Source organism: Pan troglodytes, chromosome 1 (assembly GCF_028858775.2).
Source record: "Pan troglodytes isolate AG18354 chromosome 1, NHGRI_mPanTro3-v2.0_pri, whole genome shotgun sequence".
Classification (NCBI taxonomy): domain Eukaryota; kingdom Metazoa; phylum Chordata; class Mammalia; order Primates; family Hominidae; genus Pan; species Pan troglodytes.
In genome coordinates this window covers 125,449,075-125,457,549 of record NC_072398.2, presented here as the reverse complement: position 1 = coordinate 125,457,549, position 8,475 = coordinate 125,449,075, and the positions used below count along the sequence as shown (strand labels likewise).

At 37.3% G+C, this 8,475-nt stretch overlaps 2 pseudogenes; one reads left to right on the top strand and one right to left on the bottom strand.

Annotated features, from left to right (window-relative positions):
- Positions 1 to 2,609: 2,609 nt before the first annotated feature.
- LOC100613652 (matrin-3-like) lies at positions 2,610 to 4,624 on the bottom strand (annotated as a pseudogene).
- A 106-nt stretch (positions 4,625 to 4,730) lies between these two features.
- LOC736940 (matrin-3-like) lies at positions 4,731 to 6,574 on the top strand (annotated as a pseudogene).
- The last annotated feature ends 1,901 nt before the right edge of the window (positions 6,575 to 8,475 follow it).

The following is an 8,475-nucleotide window of genomic DNA, read 5'->3' as shown; positions in this document are numbered from 1 at the left end:
GCGGATTGCTTGAGCCCAGGAGTCTCAATCTGGCTGAGATCAGATCTAGCTCAATCTCAGTCTGAGATCAGTCTGAGCTATATGGCAAAGCCACATCTCCACCAAAAATCCACAAATTTAGGTGGGCATGTTATCACGTGCTTAGGAGTTGGAGGTTGCAGTGAGCCCTGATCTTGCCACCCCACTCCAGCCTGAGTTACAGAGCAAGACCCCGACTCAAAAGATGTAAACAAAATAAAGAAGTTATAAGTGGATTTGAGACTTACATTTTTATTGAGATTTTTGTGTACTTTTTAATACCTATTAGACTATTTATGTAGTTGAAAGTAATTCAGCAGCTGGGGGATCTGCTGATTTCTCCAATGAGTAAGGAAAGATATGAAACTGTATTTTTGAAGATAGTCATAGGAGAAAAATACAGCATTATTGAAAGTACTCTATTGAGTTCAACATAGTGATATAGATGGAAAGGTGGATGGATGAGTGGACAGAAGGCTAGAGACAGATAAATGAAAAGATATAAAAAACAGAGGGGCGTATTTTACATAATCTCCTGTATCATTTATTCTTCCTTCCCACAGGATTTCTCTTCTGACTGAATTTTCGTTTCATGCATGTACATCTTTAATGATTTTTCTTAGAGAAAGTATGTAAATAGTTATATTCTGGGTCCTGGTATGTTCAAATTGTTTTCCTTTTATTTGGATGTTTTCATTTTTATATATCTTGATTGAGGTATAATTTACATACCATAAAATTCACTCATTGAAAATCAATGACTTTTAGCAAATTTATAGATTTACAAAATAATCTCCATAATCCAGTTTTGGAAGATTTACATCACACAAAAAAGTTCATTTCTGTGCCTTCGTAGTCAGTTCCTGTTTCTATCCTCAACCAGATGCAACCCCTAATCTGCTTTTTGTTTATATAAATCTGCCTTTCTGGACATTTTATAGAAATGTATCATATGAGAGTCCTTTGCACCTGGCCTCTTTCACTTAATGTTTCTGAGATTCATTCATATAACACAATGTACGCATAATTTATTCTTTTTATTGCCTAATAATACACCATCGTTAAGTTACGCCATGTTTTGTTCATCCACTTACCAGCTAATGAAAATTTGGATAATGTCCTGTTTGGAGCTGTAAGAAACAGTACTATTTTGGATACCATGATGGTTAATACTAAGTGTCAACTTGATTGGATCGAAAGATTCAAAGTACTGTTCCTATGTGTGTCTGTGAGATATTTCCAAAGAGATTAACATTTGAGTCAGTGGACTGAGAGAGGCAGACTCACCCTGAATTTGGATGGGCACCATCTAATCAGCTGTCAGCATAGCTAGAATAAAGCAAGCAGGAGAAGATGGAATAGCAGACTTGCTGAGTCTTCTGGCTTTCATATTTCTCCCATCAAATGCCTCCTGCCCTCGAACATCAGACCCCAATTTCTTCAGCTTTTGGGCTCTTGTACTTATACCAACAGGGGCTCTCGGTCCTTTGGCCACAGACTGAAGGCTGCACTGTCGGCTTCAGTACTTATGAGGTTTTGGGATTCAGTCTGAGCCACTACAGGCTTCCTTGCTCCTCAACTTACAAGCAGCCTATCATGGGACTTTACCTTGTGGTCGTGTGAGTCAATCCTCCTTAATAAACTCCCTTTTATATACATATACATCTTATTAGTTCTGTCCCTCTAGAGAACCCTGACTAATACAAACACTGACATGCAAGAATGTTCTATGGACATATATTTTTATTTCTCTTGTGGAAATACCAAAAATGGAATAAAGGGGCATTTACTAAGGGTTATATGGTATTTTTATGTTTTTTTTTTTTTGGACCAATGTGAAACTCTTTTTAAGATGATTGAATCACTGAATATTCCCAAAAGCAGAGTGAAGGTTGTAGTTTCTCCACATTATTCACACTTATTATAATTTGTCTTTTGTATTAAACATATGAGAACAGATATCTTATGTCTCATTCTCATGGGTATATAATGCTAGCTCATTATAGTTCGAATTTGCATTTTCTTAATGATTAATGATTTTGAGCATCTTCTCGTGTACTTATTAAAACGGAGATATCTTCTCCAGTGAACTGTTTATGTCCTTTGCCTTTTTATTTATTTATTTATTTATTCATTCATTCATTTTTTTTGAGACGGAGTCTTGCTCTTTCATCCAGGCGGGAGTGCAGTGGCATGATCTCGGCTCACTGCAAGCTCCGCCTCCCCAGTTCACGCCATTCTCCTGCCTCAGCCTCCCAAGTAGATGGGACTACAGGCATCCGCCACCGCACCCAGCTAATTTTTTGTATTTTTAGTAGAGACGGGGTTTCACCATGTTAGCCAGGATGGCCTCGATCTCCTGACCTTGTGATCTGCCCGCCTGGGCCTCCCAAAGTGCTGGGATTACAGGCATGAGCCACCGCTCCCGGCCATCCTTTGCCCCTTTTAAAAATTGGATTATTTGTCTCACAGGTTTCTGAAATACTGTTAATTTTTCTTAATGTATATTATCTTCTTCTTTTTTTTTGGTTAACATTCCAAACATGTATAACCAATGAAGATGGCCTAAGGTTTTCTTTTTACTGGTATTCACTTCAGTAACTTGAATCCACAGATGTAAGCAGTATATAACCAGAAAGTTACAAGCAAACACAAATTATACATGCAAATTTCTGTTCACAAAGGTCACATGTGCAGGTACATGAATTAGAAGCATGCATCTAGGATTATGGCCAAACTGTTTTTAAAATGCAGAAATGTAAAATTACATCTTGAAAATATGAAGAGATGGTCTACACACTTCAAAAATCAAATGTTGCTTATACCAGAGATGTGTGACAATTACAGTGTTCAAGTGACAAGCAATAAGATCTCAAAAATTAATACTGGTCAAAGAGAACGGGAATATTTTTACATTTCACTGAAAATACATTGACTACTAGAATACGAAATCTAGCAGGAACTCAGGGGAAAGATTACAAATTCTAAAGCCAATTACTTAATATTTCTTATTACCTAAACAACAGAATTAACATTAACAGAAAACTGCACCTGCATTTGCATTGCCAATCTCACATTAATGAAGTTCCCCAAAAATGAAATGCAACCAAAACAGGTTCAAACTCCAAAGGAAAGTCTGCAAGGCTCAGATTAAAACATGGAATGTTTCAGTTGAAAGTAATGAAAATACTATTGGTTTTGTTATTTATTGAATGGAATAAAATGTTGACATTTCTTTGAAACTTGGAACTACTACATTTCATTTTTCCAAATGGTTGTACATTTTTTTCTTAGTGGTGCAAGTTGTCTTAAGTAGCTTAGGAAGTCAGTCTCTACAAATTACTTATGTCTGTTGCCATTCTGATAAAACAAAAACTATTCATTAACTTAACCATATGTGTATTTTTTTTTGCTATAACACTTAACACATGAACAGACATCTATTATTTCTCCACTAAAACAAAAGAGTACAATAGTTTTCTTCTAACTATCAGTATTGTATTTAAGAAAGGTTAACATTAAAAACAAAGAACCATTATTTTCTTTGAAATCATTAAATCTTCTTGCACATCTTAAGTTTCCTTCTGTCTGCGTTTGTCTGTCAATTTATTCAGAAATTTCTTTAATTTCTGATAATGAGGAAGGCTGATACAATGAGTATTCTTTGCAACTTCTTCATTTGTATAAGAGTGATCACAGCTTACAGTAAAACCCTGTTTTAGGTATCACATAGTCTATACCAACAGGAACATTGGGCTGATATGGTCCAATTCTATACTCATCTGGGGTTGTATAGTCCTCCTTGTTCTCTTCACTTTGACCATCTGCGTTTTCAGTTGTATCTTGGTTGGGATCATCAGCATTCTCAGCAGATTCAGCACCTGGTTCTGTGTTTTCCCCATTTTTAATTCCATTTTCCAATGCTGCTTCGTTTTCTTGATTAAGTTCCTCGATCTTGTCCACTTTAATTTCAACCAAACCATCATCATTTCTGTCACCAGATTTAAATGCCACGCCCGATTTACGAAGTTCCTGAAGTTCCAAATCTTTCTCATCACCAACCTCATCTAGAGTGACAAAACCTTCCATACTCCCTGGGAAACGACGCTTTTTAAGCTTTTTCTTTGCTGCTGCTGAAGCACTTGCAACGTTTTTCACAGTAACTAAAGGTTCCTTTTCTCCATCGGAAGCCACATCACCTAAATTAGCAAGATCAGTCTCGTCTCCCACTGAACTGCCACTTTCTAGCAGTGCTGCTGCTGCTGCTTCTTCATCTACAAGTAACTCATCTTCAGATTCAAGAAGCATATTCGGTTCCTGCTCTGTCTGGTCATCCTTTGTGTCTTTCTCACCATCTTCACCGGACTTCTCTTCTTGTTCTTTATCTTCGGTTGAACTTTCAGTCTTCTGGGAACCATCTTGGATTTCTTGTCACTTGGAGATTCTTTGCTGTCTGGAGTGTTCTTGGGCTGCAGCCGCTGCTGCCACCTCTCACCAGCGCCGTTGCTGCGGGGGATTGTGGGAGCTTCCGCGATCTGCTCGCTGGGAGAGAGAGTTGTCTGCTGGTTCTCAGCTTGAAGAAGATTCTGCAGTCCTTACTGATCATTTTTCTTGGCGTTAACATTTTTTGAAGCAAAGTTTACCTGGCTTTCTAGTTTGAATTTTCTTTTTGGCAGTCTTTAAATTTTTTTTTTTAATCTATAAAATAGACAAGAGCTAGTTCTGCAATGTCCAAGTCATTCCAGCAGTCATCTCTCAGTAGGGACTAACAGGGTCATGGGTGTGACCTGTCTGCGGCAGGCATAGGCCTTCCTGCTGCTGTTACCCAGTCTTTAAGTATGCCAGCATCTCTTAGGAAGGATGAACCAGGGTACTGCACGCCTTGCTAGTTGAATGAATCTTGGAACGAATTCTTCATTGAATCAAAAAGGAGCTCATAGTGCACGGTCTTCTGCTAGTACTTCTTCCTATAATTTACAGTCTATATTTAACATTGGAAGTAGAGGTCCACTCCCTTTATCTTCTCAACGCTGTGGAGATGCAGACCAGGACAGTAACATTTTGGCCAGCTTTGGTCTGTCTGCTAGAGACTTAGATGAACTGAGTCGTTATCCAGAGGACAAGATGACTCCTGAGAATTTGCCCCAAATCCTTCTACAGCTTAAAAGGAGGAGAACTGAAGAAGGCCCTACTTTGAGTAATGGTAGAGATGACAGATCTGCTGCATGGGAGCCACCATACAGAGTACCTAGGGATGATTTGGAAGAAAAAAGGCACTTTAGAAGAGATAGTTTTGATGATCATGGTCCTAGTCTCAACCTGGTGCTTGATTATGATCATGGAAGTCATTCTCAAGAATCTGGCTATTATGACAGAATGGATTATGAAGATGACAGATTACGAGATGGAAAAAAGGTGTAGGGATGATACTTTTTTTGGTGAGACCTCGCGTAACTATCATAAATTTGACAGTGAGTATGAAAGAATGGGACTTGGTCATGGTCCTGACCCTTTACAAGAGAGATCTCTCTTTGAGAAAAAGAGGGGCGCTCCTCCAAGTAGCAATATTGAAGACTTTCATGGACTCTTACTGAAAGGTTATACCCATCTGTGCTCTATATGTGATTTGCCAGTTCATTCTAATGAGGAGTTGAGTCAACATATCAATAGAGCAAGCCACAGTCGTCGATGCCAGCTTCTTCTTGAAATCTACCCAGAATGGGATCCTGACAATGATACAGAACACACAGTGGGTGATCCATTCATGTCTCAGCAGTCTACAAACCCAGCACCAGGAATTCTGGGATCTCCACCTCCCTCGTTTCATCTTGGAGGACCAGCAATTGGACCAAGAGGAAATCTGGGTGCTGGAAATGGAAACCTGCAAAGAACTAGACACATACAAAATGGCAGAGTGGAAACGAGCAGAGTTGTTCACATCATGGATTTTCAGTGAGGGAAAAACTTGAGATACCAGCTATTACAGCTGGTAGAACCATTTGGAGTCATTTCAAATCATCTGATTCTAAATAAAATTAATGAGGCATTTATTGAAAGGGCAACCACAGAGGATGCTCAGGCTGCAGTGGATTATTATACAACCACACCAGCGTTAGTATTAAGCAAGCCAGTGAGAGTTCATTTATCCCAGAAGTATAAAAGAATAAAGAAACCTGAAGGAAAGCCAGATCAGAAGTTTGATCGAAGGCAAGAGCTTGGATGTGTGATACATCACAGCAATTTGCCCCATTCTGCCTATTCTGATAGTGCTGTTCTCAAGCTTGCTGAGCCTTATGGGAAAATAAAGAATTACATATTGATGAGGATGAAAAGTCAGGCTTTTACTGAGATGGAGACAAGAGAAGATGCAATGGCAATGGTTGACCATTGTTTGAAAAAAGCCCTTTAGTTTCAGGGGAGATGTGTGAAGGTAGACCTGTCTGAGAAATATAAAAATCTAGTACTGAGGATTCCAAACAGAGGCATTGATTTACTGAAAAAAGATAATATATATTATATTCTCTATGTCCTTCAGATTTCTATCTCTGTATCTTAAAGTATATGGATGCCTTCTTCTGCCATTTCAAATCTTCTATTGAAAACTTCTAGAAAATATTTTATTTTAGTCTTTTTACTTTCCAACTCCAGAATTTCTATTTGTTTCTCTTAGTGTTTATTTTCTTTACAGGCATTCTGTTTATGTTGAATCATTGTGATCATTTTTTTTTAATTCTTTGAAGATGGTTTTCATTATTTTTTGAACATATTCATAATAGCTGCTTTAAAAGCTTTGTCTGCTAGTTTTAATATCAAACACTTTCTATTGGCTGCATTTTACTGGTGTGTGTGTCATATATTCTGTTGTCTCTTAACTTTTCATGGAAAAATTGTCATTTTAGATACTATATTTTTAGTGAATTCTAAGTTTTCTTCCAAAGGTTGTTTTGTTGCTCTTTTTTGTTGTTGTTATTGTTTAGCACCTTGCCTGGATTAAATCTGAGCAATCTCATGACATTTGTTCACAGATATTTCTAAACAATTTTTGGAATTTAAATCTAAATTTTTAAGTCTGAGTCCCTAGGGATCGCTTCTGTGTTTATATAGCTTAGTTTTCATGTCATCATTAGGCAAAAGTTGTGCTTATACATCTTGAGTCTAAAGGCTACCACCCTTACTGGTGGTCATGTGTGTGTGTGTGTTGAAATAATGCATTCAAGGTGTTTCACAAGTATGTCTCACTCTCACTTTAGCTGGCCATCTTGTATCTTTTCTGAAGTTGGGCACATTCCCAGTTAGCCAGGAATGTATGGATAAATGAGGCCCACTGTAGTTTCTCCCACAAACATGCAGCCTTCCAGCCAACCATAGGAATGTGTGGTGTGTTTATTATAACCTCTTACAGTTATTCATTTCCTGGATCTTTCTTTTAAATTTTTGGCTAATCTGTCAAAATTTAAATCTGGTCTATTGTTTCTCATACATAATCACAAGCTCTGGCTAATGGATATGCTGGCCTTTGTCATTCACTCTCTCTAAACTCGCTTATGTTACTGTCAATCTCACAAAATATATTCCTCTCTGAATCTGGAGATCCAGGGTCACAGTGGGCTCTCTTTAGTGATGGGGTGTTTTGTTTTTCATGACTGGTCTCTGGTAGAATAACTGAGGCTGAGTTAAGGGAATGAAGGAAGACTCAGATAAGAATGCCATAGTCTCACATTATTTTGCACAAAGGTTTAGTAGTTTTCATGTATAAACCTTTTTAAATTTGTTGTATGTCTTTGTATATCTTTACCAGAGCTCTGATATATATATTTTTATATATGTTTTATATAAAATATATATAAAAATATATATTTTATAAGCTTATATATATATATTAAATGTATCTAGCTTGATCATTGCTTTTAGGGAAGATGTGATGATATCCTCATCCCATCCTGCCATAAAACCCATTGAAATGTCTTTCTTTGCTCCTTTCAACAGATGTATGTTATTTCTGATGAGTGCAAGATTCTGACGTTACAGTTTTGTTTTCCTCCTCTCACGTATCTATAGATTGTATTTTACAGTTTTTTACATTGTGTCATTAGTGATAGATTCAATGATTGTATGATTCTTTTTTTTTTCTTTTAAAAATCTCTAAATTTCCCCTCTGAAACTTTGTAGTATATATTCATTGTCCCTGGAGTTTAGCAGCTTCACTAAAGTTCAACTCATGGAATCCTTTTTATATATATTTGAAACTCAAGAGAATTTGCCTCTCCCTCTAATGATCACATTCAGCAAATGTTCTATTTGGGTTTCTTTTGAAGAGATCCAATGATATCTGCCTGGATTCAGTTTCAAGAAAAGAAAGACAGGTTATATATTTTGTATGGCCATTTATTTTAGCCTGCTGCTAAGAGATACAAGGGCACCCACTCTCTGACAAAAATATCTTAGAAAACTTGCTGT